Below are 14,315 nucleotides of genomic sequence, written 5' to 3' on the forward strand. Positions count from 1 at the left end.
TCACTGAGAAGATAGAGGCTCCGATAACATTGTTCTCCATCACATAGGCTGTGTATGAAGACTGTATAAAGCGTGGCGCATTGTCATTTACATCTGAGATCTCCACCTGCATGGTTTTCTTGGAAGTGAGAGGAGTCGACCCTGAATCGCTACAGGTTATAGTGACCTCGTGCTTGGGGATGTTTTCGCGATCCAGTTGTTCCCGGGTTAGCAATTTGTAATAGTTCTTTAGGGGAGAATTCAATTCGAAGGGAAGGTTACTTGGGATTTGACAATGAACCTGTCCATTTTCTCCCGAGTCTTCGTCTGTTGTACTAATCAGAGCTATCACAGTCCCGGGCACCGCGTCTTCGCGAACTGGACTGAACAAAGAAGTCACTATCACCTCGGGTGAGTTATCATTCACATCAGTAATCTCCACGTGTACATGGCAGTACACAGGTACTGCGGTAGCACCCTTATCCATTGCTTGAACATTGATCTCAAAAGCACTGTTCTCTTCATAATCCAAGTTCCCTTTCACTCGGATTTCCCCAGTTTTGGAATCCAGGTCAAACAGTTCACGCACTGTCGCTGAGGTATGACTCGTAAAAGAATACTCTATCTCCCCATTAGATCCATCGTCCAAATCGGTTGCATTAAGTTTGGTCACCAATGTTCCTTTGGGCACGTTTTCATTCAGGCTGACCCTATAAACCGACTGGGAGAACACAGGAGAGTTGTCATTGGCGTCCTGCACGACGATTATTATTTGAGCAGTGCTGGACCTGGGAGGGACCCCGCCGTCCTTGGCAATTAGCTCTAACCTGTGGGTTGACTTTTCCTCTCTATCCAGCGGCCTTTCCAGCATCAACACTGGCAGCTTCTCGTCCCCACTGCGGGTCTCAATGTCGAGGGCGAAGTACTGGTTTCCAACCAGCCGATAGTTTTGCAGCGAGTTGGTTCCAACGTCCGGGTCGTGCGCGCACTCGAGGGGGAAGCGCGCACCCGTCGCCGCCACTTCAGAGATTTCAAGGCGGATCTGGCTCTTTGGAAAACTGGGAGCGTTGTCATTTACATCCCGAATCTCCACTTCAACTCGGTAGACGTTCAAAGGATTTTCGATCAGGGCCTCCATAGGCAATATGCAAGTGAGGCTCGACCCACAAAGCTGTTCCCTGTCAATTTTTTCCTTCACTAACAAAATCCCATTGTCCAGATTTACGGCCAAATACTTTTTCCTGGGACCGGGCACAATCCGAAAATTCCGAGCTGCGAGCTCTTTCACATTTAAACCCAAATCGGCGGCGATATTCCCAACAAAGGCGCCCAGTTGCAATTCTTCAGGAATCGAGTAACGGATCTGTCCCGAAACCAGTGCACAGAAGCGGAATACACAGTACAACAGTTGCCATTTCATTAAGCAATATATTCTATTATATCCCATTTCCAGCGAAAAACATTTCAAATGCTTCAGCGCAGCACTGCTCCGTTCGCTAATTCGTCTCACTATACTTCTTTATATATCATTTTAACAGAGCTATAATTTGCAAAAATACCTGCACTGTCTGAAAAGCCTGACATTATTTGTCCCAAATGTTCTTATTTCTTCTAAAATCATCCATAGATGCAGGTTCAAATCCTAATATAGCGTTACGCCGCTTGCTGTCCATTTTTACACTGTAGCTGATCTTACGTGATGGTGGATGGGGAGGGAAAGGGGGATCTCCAGACAACTTCGAGCTTCTGATTGGTGAACGTATGCATGTTCACATTCGACCAATCGCTGCCCGAAGCATTGCTTAAAGCTAGAACGGCCTTGTGAACTTCTGCGTAAAAAGCAATATTTATGGTTGTGCAATCAAAAATATTTCCAGCCCTTTCCTTCAATATTTTAAATTATTTTCCCTATTAAACATTTTTTTTAAACTATGGGGCAGAATTTGCTGTCAAAATAACGGCACGGCTAATGGCGCGCGACGTTATTTATGGGTAAATGGTACAGCAATTTCTGGCGAGGAGCAGTTTAATGTGGATGTGTTAACCATACGCCACTTTTGGAGGACACCATACAAAACACACTTCTGGAGATTGTGTGTTAGGTAGAGTGATTCAAACAGCGATTTATCATTTCTACTGTCATAAGGTATTGATGTTTGTGTCTGTAATAATGGATTTCATTGTAACCTATCCTAACTCACACCAAGTCTCGTTCACCCATCTCCCCTGTGCTCGCTGACCTACACTGGCTCCTGGTTAAGCAGCGCCTCGATTTCAAAATTCTTATCCTTGTTTTCAAATCCCTCCATGGCCTCGCCCCTCCCTAGCTCTGTAATCTCCTTCAGCCCCACAAACCCCCCGAGATATCTGCGCTCCTCTAATTTTACCCTCTTGAGCATCCCTGATTATAATCGCTCAACTTTTGGCGGCCGTGCCTTCTGTTACCTGGGCCCTAAGCTCTGGAATTTCCTGCCTAAACCTTTCCACCTTGTTACCTCTCTTTCCTCCTTTAAGACACTCCTTAAAACCTACCTCTTTGACCAAGCTTTTGGTCACCTGCCCAGTTTCTCCTTATGTGGTTCGGTGTCAAATTTCTTGTCTTAAAATACTCCTGTGCAGCGCCCTGGGGCGTTTTACTACGTTAAAGGCGCTATATGAATACACATTGTTGTTGTTATTTTGCAATGCATCTTAAAAATAAGTTTATGCAGTACAACAATTAACACTATAAATAGCATGGATTAATTATAAAGGCAGTGGTAACCGAGCCTCTGGCTTTGAGCCTGGCCCAGAGATGCTGACCAAGAATTTAAATAGCGAGGAATATTGATAGCCTATGTAGGTATCTCTCTCATGCTCCACGTGTTGAAATCCATAAGTCGACATGTGTACATCCGAATCAAACATATTTTGATTTCCGCCTTTAAAAGGGCGTCTCACCTCGCTATTAACAGTGTTTCTACAATTTGCAGAATTCGATGCCGGCGGCGAGTCTTCCTTCCCAATAGGGCCGGCATTGGTGTTATTCTTGCCAGCAGGTGAACTGTACATGTTGCGAAACATGAAGTCTCTCTTGACCGTCTCTGAAGTTGAACACGTCTCGTAGCGGAAACTCTGAGAAAGCGGGTCGCCCCCGAACACTTCAACGTAGTTCGGAGGTATCTGAAGGCTCCGACTGGCCTTTTGAGTTCTTGCCTCTAAGCAGCAACACGTGCCCTGGCAAGAGGTACCCTCATCAAAGCCGAGTCTGTTTCTGTGAACCTTAACGGCGAGGATGACTAAAATCACTAGAAAAATGACCGAAATTAACCCCAAAGATATGACTAAGTAAAAGCTTGTACCCGAAGCAATAGCAGGCCCTTCAGATAAACTGTCCACCTCGGATAACATTTCTCTTTTACTTTCTTCCACTGATATAATGATGGTCATTGTAGCTGACAGCGATGGCGCCCCATTGTCTTTTACTACAATGACCAACCTTTGCTTACTGAGATCCTTGTCCACGATGCCACGGATTGTCCATATTTCCCCTGAGTCCGATGAAATAGTAAAAAGTCCAGGGTCGGTGGCCAGAAAAATCTGGTAAGTGAGGCGAGCATTCTGGCCAGAGTCCGCATCGGTTGCGGTTACTTTAGCAACCAGGTAACCTGGCTCGGCGAACCTGGATACAGTCTCCAGCGCCGTAGACCCGTACTCTGGTAATGGGTGTGCGATGACTGGGGCATTGTCATTTTGGTCCAGGGTAATAATGTCTACTGAAACGTTGCTCGTCAGCGGTACAGTCCCAGAGTCCTGTGCTCGTACCTGGAGCTGAAAGTTTTTGAGCTGTTCGTAGTCAAAAGTTCTCCGAGAATATATGACGCCAGTTTCTGAATTAATATGCACATAAGCGGATATTGGCAAGTCCTGATCCCGGGTTTCCAGGATGGAGTAGGACAGTCGAGAGTTCTGGTTTAAATCTGGATCAAAAGCTGTCACCGAGAAGATGGAAGACCCAATAACGTTGTTCTCCATCACGTAGGCTGTGTACGAAGGCTGCGTAAAGCGGGGCGCGTTATCATTGATATCGGAAACCTCCACCCGGATGGATTTCTTGGATGTGAGAGGAGGGGTTCCTCTATCACTACATACGATTGTAACGTCGTACTTTGAGACATTTTCGCGATCGAGCGGCTGCCGAGTGAGCAATCTGTAATAGTTCTTCAAAGAAGAATCTAGTTTGAAAGGAGAGCCACTTGCAATTTGGCATTGGACCTGCCCATTATCGCCCGAGTCTTTGTCTTCCACATTGAACAGGGCCACCACGGTCCCAGGCAGGGAGTCTTCACTAACAGGGCTGAACATAGAAGTCAAAGTCACCTCAGGCGCGTTATCATTGACATCAGTAACGTTCACCAGCACATCACAGTACACAGGGATTGCATGTGAACCCCTGTCCATCGCCTGGACGTTAATCTCAAAAATGCTACTTTCTTCATAGTCCAAATCTCCTTTGATCCTAATTTCCCCAGTTCTGGAATCCACACTAAACAGTTCGCGGACTCTGGCAGCGGCATGGCTACTGAACGAGTACACAATCTCTCCATTGGGACCATCGTCTAAGTCAATAGCGTTTAGTTTGATTACCAGAGTTCCTTTGGGTGCATCTTCCGACAGCCTCACCCTATAGACTGACTGTGGGAACACGGGCGCGTTGTCGTTAGCATCCTGCACTATAATAAGTATCTGAGCCGTTCCAGATTTTTCAGGGATCCCCCCGTCCTTGGCAATTAGCACTAACCTGTGGATCGTCTGCTTTTCTCTGTCCAGGGGCCTTTGCAGCACTAACACTGGCAACTTGCCATCTCCACTGCGCGACTGAATGTCTATTGTGAAGTGTTCGTTCGCGACCAGCTGGTAGGTTTGTACGGAGTTGATTCCAACGTCCAGATCCTGCGCCGACTCCAGGGCAAAACGCGCTCCTTGCACGGCCACCTCTGAGATTTCCAAGCGAAATTGGCTTTTGGGGAAACTGGGAGCGTTGTCATTTACATCCGAAATCTCTACTTGAAAATGATACACGTTCAGGGGATTTTCGATCACGGCCTCTAAGGACAGTTTGCATGTGGGGCTCGAGCCACAGAGCTGTTCCCGGTCAATTTTCTCCTTCACAAACAAAATCCCATTGTCCAAATTTACATCCAGATACTGCTTCCTGGGACCAGACACAATGCGAAAACTGCGAGCTTTGAGCGATTTCACGTCTAAACCCAAATCGTCTGCGATATTCCCAACAAAGGCGCCCAGTTGCAATTCTTCAGGAATTGAATAGCGAATCTGTCCCGAAACCAGCACCCAGGAGGATAGCACACAGTACAAAAATGACCATTTTAACAGCCAATATATTTTAGAATATCCCATTTCCCGCACAAAGCATTCCAATTACTTCAGCGCGACACGCCATTCAGTAATTCCTTGGAATAAGATGCCTTATAAACCATTTCTTAACGAGAAAAAGGGACAACATTGCATAAAGATACCTGTATTTTTCCAAAAATCACTGAGATTTCGTTCGAATCTTCTTATTTCTTTTAAAATGACCAATGTATGCGAATACAAAACCCGATACAGCGCTACGCAGCTCGCTATGCGGGTTTTACACTGCATCTGTTCGTACGTAATGGTGGATGGGGAGGGAAGGGGGCAGTCAAGATCTCCAGACACATTTCAGCCTCTCATTGGTGAACTGGCGCTCAACCAATCACCATACAGAACATTTCTTAAAGCTGGACTGTCTCTGTAAGCCTCTGTGTGATAGTTACATTTATCATTGTGCAATCTAAATTTCTCCCATCTTTTCCTGCATTATTTTGGAAATTTCCTTTCCTCTGCCAAACTTTAGTAGATTTTCTAAGGATCACTTCTTCGGATCCCATTTAAAAAAGATTAACTTATGTTACCGCTTTACTTATGAGGCATTACGTTACTTGACTCAAGCCTCAGAAGACCCTGCTTCATGCTCCCTTTCAATACAAATTACCAGGATCTTATTTTGGAAACTTGTAACATTTAATTACCATCGCCAAATCCCCCACCCTCAACATCCTGGGGGTCACCATTGACCAGAAGCTTAACTGGACCAGCCACATAAATACTGTGGCTAAAAGAGCAGGTCAGAGGCTGGGTATTCTGCGACGAGTGTCTCACCTCCTGTCTCACCAAAGCCTTTCCACCATCTACAAGGCACAAGTAAAGAGTGTGATGGAATACTTTCCACTTGCCTGGATGAGTGCAGCTCCAACAACACTCAAGTAGCTCGACACCATCCAGGACAAAGCAGTCCACTTGATTGGCACCCGATCCACCACCTTAAACATTCACTCCCTCCCACACTGGCACACTGGCTGTAGTGTGTACCATCTACAAGATGCACTGCAGCAAGGCTTCTTCAACAGCACCTCCCAAGTCCACGACCTCTACCACCTAGAAGGGCAAGGGCAGCAGACGCATGGGAACGCCACCACCTCCAAGTCACACACCACTCTGACTTGGAAGTATATCACTGTTCCTTCATCGTCACTGGGCCACTGGCCCAGAAATTCGGGTCTCCACGGGTGAGTACGCACGGGGTACTCACCCGTAGGCCCAATGGAAGTGCCGGTTTCCTGCATGCACTGCGCATGCGCTGGAAACCGGCACTTCCATTCCCCTGAACGAAGGGGTTCAGAGGTCGAATGCGTGCGCGGGAGAGGCTGCGCGTGCGCATTGAACTTACGTTTTTATTGCAGGTTTTCCCAGGAGGGTACGTCTCCAGGAGTTACACTTTTAAAAAGCAGGCAAGGTAAGTGGTGAATTAATTAAAATTAAAACATTTTTTCCACAGGTTTATTATTTTTAAATACTTTAAACAAGGGTAAGTTTATTTTTAGCCCCGTTAGATAATAAAATTATTTTTTTCAAAAATTTAAATTATTGTTCAAAATAGTTATTTCATGTAATTTATAGTTTATTTAAAAAATGTGATTTAAAAAAAAATTATTTGAAGATTTAGTGGTGTTTTGTGGCCCGTAGTATTTCTAAGTTTTGACAGCTCTTCCTGTCAAACTTATGAATGGAGCATTCCCTGCTCTGATTGGCTCCCCATGGCCCACATGATCCCAGGGGACGCATCGAACTAACTGCGCCCCTGGGATATGCAAGCACTGCATGTCGGCAGCTGGAGCAGGCCCAGGATCGGAATTCCACGGGGGCCCACAGCTCAACGGCCGGCGCGCAAGGTAAGTGCAGGTCGGGGGCTTGCACCCACGGGAAGCCCCTGAACCAAACTTCTGGGCCATTATCCTGGAACTCCCTACCTAACAGCACTAGGTTGGTACCTTCACCACACGGACCGCAGCGGTTCAAGAAGGTGCCTCACCACCACCTTCTCAAAGGCAATTAGAGATGGGCGATAAATGCTGGCCTTGCCAGCGATGCCCGCATCCCATGAACGAATAAAAAAACTCTCCACTGATTCCATGTAATTACATATTCTGTTGACTGATTTCTGATTTGAGTCTTTCCCTGAGAAAAATGTGATTTTATTATTGTCCATAGAAATGTAAATCCAACACTAGAGCTCATGGCAACAATATGGAGTACTGTCAACAGAGCACTGATACTTAATAGTTATAACCTCACAGACCCTGGTGAAATACCATTATAAGCAATATTTCGTTTTTTACTTCTAATAAAGTATAGATAATAGCATATTGAAGGCGGTGCGTTAGGTTTGTGTGATTGTGATTTATCCACACATACTTCTCTAACTGCCACAATCAACTTAATGGTAAAACAATATGAACGCACCGAAGCACAAAATATTGAATAGCACAGGAGCTGGTCCAGGAATAGCGACTGGGAATTCAGATAGCAAAGGAATTGACAGGACTGACTCTTTGGCATCTCCTAAATCCGATCTCCATAATCGATAGGCTTTCAGTGAACATTTGTACATCCAAATCAAACCCATGAGGTGTTCTTTTCGCCCTCGAATAAGAACCTCACCTCATTATTTACAGTGATCTTGTACTGCGCAGAGTTTGGCGTTCGTGGGGTATCTCCATTCCCCAAAGTGCCACTCGGGACGTTATTCTTACGGGTAGAGGTATTGCACTTGTGGGAAAAGGTGAATTCTCTCTTGGTGGAATGTGAAGTTGAGCAGGTATCGTAGCGGAAACTCTGAGAAAGAGGATCACCCCCAAACACTTCAACATAGTTGGGTGGTATCTGCAGGTTTCTGCCGCCTCTTTGAATTCCATGCAGCGAGTTTCTCGCTGTAAAACAGCCACACGTGTCTAGAGAAGAGCTTCTGTGGACCGTAATAGCGAGGATAATCAAAATCACCAGGAAAATGGACGAGATGACCCCTAAAGTTATGACCACGTAAAAGCTGGTATCCGAAACGAACCCGGGGTCTTCAGACAAACTGCTTACATCGGAGAGCATTTGTTTATCGGTTCCCGCCACAGACAAGATGAATGTGGCTGTGGCTGTAAGTGGCGGCGATCCGTTGTCTTTAACACCGATTACCAACCTTTGCTTAGCGGCGTCATTATTCACAATGCTGCGGATTGTCCAGATTTCGCCCGTGTCTGGGGAAATAGTGAAGAGGCCAGCGTCAGTAGCTTGGAGAATCTGGTAGGTAAGCCGAGCATTCTGGCCTGTGTCGCCATCAGTAGCAGAGACTTTGGCAACCAGGTAGCCTGGCTCTGCGAACCGGGATAAGGACTCTGACACCGTGGAGCCGAACTCGGGCAATGGGTGCACGATCACGGGGGCGTTGTCATTCTGATCCAGGATAATTACATCCACTGAAGTGTTACCAGAAAGTGGTGCGACGCCAGAGTCCCGGGCCTGAACTTGGATCTGAAAGTTTTTGAGTTGCTCGTAGTCGAAAGTTCTCTGAGAATATATGACCCCGCTGCGCGAGTTAATAGAGGCGTAAGTGGACACGGACTTGCCCTGAATCGAAGTCTCTAAGATGAAGTAGGACAGGCGAGCGTTCTGACTTAAATCTGGATCGAAAGCAGTCACCGAGAATATGGACGCGCCGACAGCGTTGTTCTCCATCACGTAAGCTGTATATAAAGGCTGCGTAAAGTGTGGCGAGTGGTCATTTATGTCTGAAACCTCCACGCGGATGGTTTTGTTGGATGTGAGAGGAGGGATTCCGCCATCAGTGCATACGACAGCGACGCTGTAGTTTGACACACGCTCGCGATCCAGCGCCTCCCGGGTAACGAGCCTGTAATAGTTATTTGAGGATGAATCTAGTTTAAAAGGAAGTTCATTTGGGATTTGACAATGCACGTGTCCGTTTCCCCCCGAGTCTTTGTCTGTTGAGCTGATCAGCGCCACCACAGTCCCGGGGAGGGAGTCTTCGCCGATAGGACTGAATAAAGATGTTAGTGTCACCTCAGGTGCGTTGTCATTCACATCAACTATGTCAACCACCACATGACAATACACAGGGGTTGCGTAGGGACCCTTGTCCTTTGCTTGTACATTAATCTCAAAAACACTGTTTTCTTCATAGTCCAAATTCTTTTTAATTCTGATTTCACCAGTTTTTGAGTCCAGCCCAAACAGTTCACGGACTCGATTCGAGGTATGACTGCTAAACGAATACACTACCTGCCCATTGAGACCAACATCCAAATCAGAGGCGTCTACTTTGATCACCAAGGTTCCTGTGGGTACATTCTCCCGCAAGCTGACCCTGTAGACCGACTGGGGGAAAACAGGCGCGTTGTCGTTGGCGTCCTCCACTGCAATCAATATCTGAGCAGTGCCAGATCGCTCCGGGATCCCTCCGTCCCTTGCAATTAACACTAACCTGTGGCTGTTTTCCTTTTCTCTGTCCAGAGGTCTTTCCAAAACCAAGACCGGCAGCTTTCCGTCCCCGCCGCGCGTCTCGACATCCAGGGCGAAATAGTCGTTGGCCACTAGCTGGTAGCTTTGCACGGAGTTGCTGCCAACGTCCGGGTCGTGCGCGCACTCCAGAGCAAAGCGCGTTCCCGGGGCAGCCACCTCCGAGATTTCCAGACGAAACTGGCTCTCTGGGAAACTCGGAGCGTTGTCATTCACATCCAGAATCTCCACCTGACAATGGTACACATTCAAGGGATTTTCGATCACGGCTTCCAGGGACAACGTGCAAGTGAGGCTCGGCCCACAGAACAGTTCTCTGTCCATTTTTTCCTTCAAAAACAGAATCCCATTGTCTAAATTTACGTCCATATACTGCTTACTGGGACCAGACACAATCTGAAAGCCGCGAGCCGAGAGCTCTTTTATATCCAAGCCCAAATCCTCTGCGATATTCCCAACAAAGGCACCCACATTCAGTTCTTCAGGAATCGAATATCGTATCTGTCCAGAAACTGGTTCCCAGGAAGAGATGATACAATATAAAAGTTGCCATTTCAATAACCAATATATTTTACAACACTCCATTTCCAGCACAAAGCATTTCAAGTGATTGAGCACAACGCGGCGTCGTTGAATAATTCCTGGGAAAAAGAGTCCATTATGTTTCCATTTTAACTAAAACGGCTAGATTGCCTAAAAAAACAAACGCACTTTTAAAAAAATCGGCGTAATTATTTCTGACAAACCTTCTTATTTCTTCTAAAATCGCCTTGGCTGAATGTAGAGAAGCTAATGTAGCGACACGCAGCTCGACCCAATGTTACACGGTATCTGGTCGTATCTAATGGCGGAAGGGGAGGGTAAGGCAGTAAGGATCTCCAGTCGCATTACAGCTTCTCATTGGTGAAAAGAGGCTGACTTTCATTCAGCCAATCACTGCACTGAGCATTTCTTAAAGCTGGACTGCCTTCCTAAGCCTTTGCGCAACATTTACATTTATTGTTGTGCAATGTAAAATGTAACCGGCCCTTTCTTTCACTATGTTGGAGTTGCTTTCACTCTGTGACAACTGATGATTACATTTTGAAGTAGATTTGAGACTTCATTGACACTTTATCAGAGCACTGATCAAACGATACACTACACTGAAAGCGTCATTGATGACCCATTTGTTTGATTCACAAAGCTCAGGTTTTCTGATTCATTTCTCCATTAAACATGTCTAATTCACTTGCACATTGCCTGTAATTATATCCGGCAATGCTACATGATGTGGCTATCTGATGGCTAAAATACAATCGAGAGAAAAATAGGAAGTGTGAATTTTAATGAACTCTCCCTGAAAAGAAAAAAACATTTCAACGTGTTGCAACGGGATCTTTGCAATTGTGCTAGTACCCCATATTATGGACTTTGGATTCTCAACTGAAAAATGGGAACAGGAATGAAAAAATGCTGTTAAAGACAATTATCGAGGCAATTGCAATCTTTTATATTTAGTCTTATAACCTACAGATGTTTTAGCTACAATAGTGATGCACCTAAACTAGCTTATGGTCCACTGTGTTGTAATGGGCATGCAGTACAGTGGCAGCTGCAACAGCTATTTAACTGTTAACGAATGTTAAAGTAACTATTTGACACTGCACATCTGGGCCGGTCTGTAAATGATGATAAAGTATTACACAATAAGTAAAACAAGAGTTCTAACTCCCTGATACTGTTCTATCTGCATTTGTTCGATTAAGATTGACTTGTCTTTCCAGTCAGGCGCCTCACCTCACTATGTGCAGAATTCTCAGAAATTGAGAATGATGCTATTCCTCCATTTGCAATGCTTTCACTCTTGGCGTGATTCTTCCCTGTCGACGAACTGCACGTGTTGGGGAACAAGAAGTCTCCCTTCATCGAACGTGACGTTGAACATGTCTCATAGCGGAAACTTTGGGAAAGCGGATTGCCTCCAAATACTTCAACATAGTTGGGAGGGATCCGAAGGTTCCAGCTGGCTTTCTGAATTCCATTCAGTGAATGCCTTGATTCAAAGCAGCCACACGGACCCAAAGCACAGTTGTGGCCGCCAAAGGCATTTCTGCTTTTATGAACTTTAACAGCTAGAATGATTAAAACCACCAGAAAAATGGACGAGATTATTCCTAAAGATATAACTAAGTAAAGGCTTGTATCAGAAGCGAAGTCAGGGTTTTCAGACAAACTGTTTCTGTCGGACAGCATTTCTGCATCGCCCTCTATCACTGACAATGTGATAGTCACTGTAGCGGAAAGTGCCGGTGCTCCATGGTCATTTACCAGGATGACCAACCTCTGCTTGGTTGCATCTGTCTTTGCAATACCACGGGTTGTCCATATTTCGCCTGTATCCAGTGAAATGGTAAAAAGTCCCGAGTTAGTAGCATGGAGGATCCAGTAAGAGAGGCGAGCATTTTGTCAGAGTCGGCATCAGTGGCTGTCACCTTGGCCACCAGATAACCTGGTTCCGCGAACCGCAATACCGTCTCTGTCATTGTTGTCCCATGCTCGATTAATGGATGCACGATCACTGGGGCATTATCATTCTGGTCAAGGATAATGATGTCCACGGCAACGTTGCTAGCGAGTGGTGGGACTCCAAGATCATGTGCCTGAACTTGGATCCGAAAGTTTTTTAATTGTTCATAGTCAAAAGATCTATAGGAACATATAATGCCATTCTCTGAATTAATATAGATGTAATTGCTTACTGATTCACCCTGAACCTGACTGTCCAGGATAGCACAGGATAGCCGAGCATTCTTGTCAATGTCCGCATCAACTGCTGTCACTGAGAAAATGGAGGCACCAATATTATTGTTCTCCATCACGAATGCTGTAAGGACAGGTTGCGGAAATTGTAGTGCGTTGTCATTTCTGTCTGAAACCTCAACCAGGATGGTTTGGTGGCTGTGAGAGGCGGGGTTCCTCCATCACTGCAGGTGACAGTAACATCATATGTGGAGGCGTGTTCGCAGTCCAGCAGGTCATGTGTGAGCAATCGTAAGTACTTCTTGGAGGACGAGTCCAACGTGAAAGGAAGATTATGTCCGATTTGACATTGCAGCTGCCCATTTTCACCGGAATCTCTGTCTGATGCACTGATCAGAGCCACGACAGACCCAGGCAGCAAGTCTTCAGGCACTGGGCTAGATAACGAAGTCAGTGTCACCTCAGGTGCATTAACATTTACATCAATAATGTTCAATAAAACGTGACAGTACACTGGGTTGGCGTTGGGTCCCTTGTCCTTTGCTTGTATAATAATCTCAAAACAATATTATCCTCATAGTCCAAATTCGCTTTAACTCTTATTTCACAACTTTTGGAATCCAAACTAAACAGTTCACAGACTCTAGCAGATGTATGGCTACTGAAATAATACACAATCTCTCTATTCGAACCATCATCCAAATCAGTGGCATTTACCTGCAGTACCATGGTCCCTTTGGTCACGTTTTCAGGTAGGTCAAACCTGTAAACTGATTGAGGGAAAACCGGCGCGTTGTCATTGGCATCTTCCAGTACGATGTTGATCTGAGCAGTGCCAGACCTTTTGGGGACCCTGCCATCTTTGGCCAATAACAGTAATCGGTGGGTCGATTGCTTCTCTCTGTCCAGAGGCTTTTCCAGCCCTAACACTGGCAACTTCCCATCTCTAATACCCGCCTCAACATTAAGCACGAAGTATTCATTTGCAACCAGCTGGTAGGTTTGCACGGAGTTGGTCTCAACATCCGGATCGTGCATGCACTCGAAGGTGAAGCGGGCTCCCAGCGCAGCAAACTCAGAGATTTCAAGGCAGTACTGGCTCTTTGGAAAACTGGGTGCATTGTCATTTATATCCAGAATATCCACTTCGATTTGGTACAGGTTAAGAGGATTTTCAAGCACGGCCTCCAAAGACAAGATGCAAGTGAGGCTCGGCCCACAGAGCTCTTCTAGGTCAATTTTTTCCTTCACGAACAGAATCCCATTGTCGAAATTTACTTCCAAATACTGCTTTTTTGGACCTGACACAAGCCAAAAATTCCGAGCCGAGAGCTGCTTTACATTTAATCCCAAATCGTCCGCAATGTTCCCAATAAAGGCGCCCAGTTGGGAATCGAATAACGAATCTCTCCTGAAAGTAGTTTCCAGGAGATAAACATGCAATATAGCAGTTCCCATTTAAAAAAACAAAATATGTTATAACATCTCATTGCCAGTGTTAAACATTCCAATTGCTTCAGCGCGGCTCCATGGCGTTCGGTTTAACCTTAGATTAAAATTATTGACGCCTAATTTCTTCACCAGAAAGGCTGCAGTATAGAAAAATACCTTTGCCTTTTAAGAAATCGTCGAGATTGTTTCAGAAAAGTCTCTGTTTTGTGGCTAAAATCCCCAATAGATGCAACCGCAAAAGCTGCTGCTAC

At 45.6% G+C, this 14,315-nt stretch overlaps 1 protein-coding gene and 2 pseudogenes across 1 annotated transcript in view; all 3 read right to left on the reverse strand.

The window, feature by feature from the left end:
• LOC147114272 (uncharacterized) overlaps positions 1-14,315 on the reverse strand; it is a 180,293-nt gene that overhangs the window by 86,173 nt on the left and 79,805 nt on the right. The gene's annotated exons all lie outside the window — the stretch shown is intronic.
• On the reverse strand, positions 5,003-10,610 carry LOC147114274 (protocadherin-10-like; annotated as a pseudogene).
• On the reverse strand, positions 13,102-14,081 carry LOC147114275 (protocadherin-10 pseudogene; annotated as a pseudogene).

This window comes from Somniosus microcephalus, chromosome 8 (genome assembly GCF_052327205.1).
Source record: "Somniosus microcephalus isolate GS21.2 chromosome 8, FLI_Smic_1.0, whole genome shotgun sequence".
NCBI classification, from domain to species: domain Eukaryota; kingdom Metazoa; phylum Chordata; class Chondrichthyes; order Squaliformes; family Somniosidae; genus Somniosus; species Somniosus microcephalus.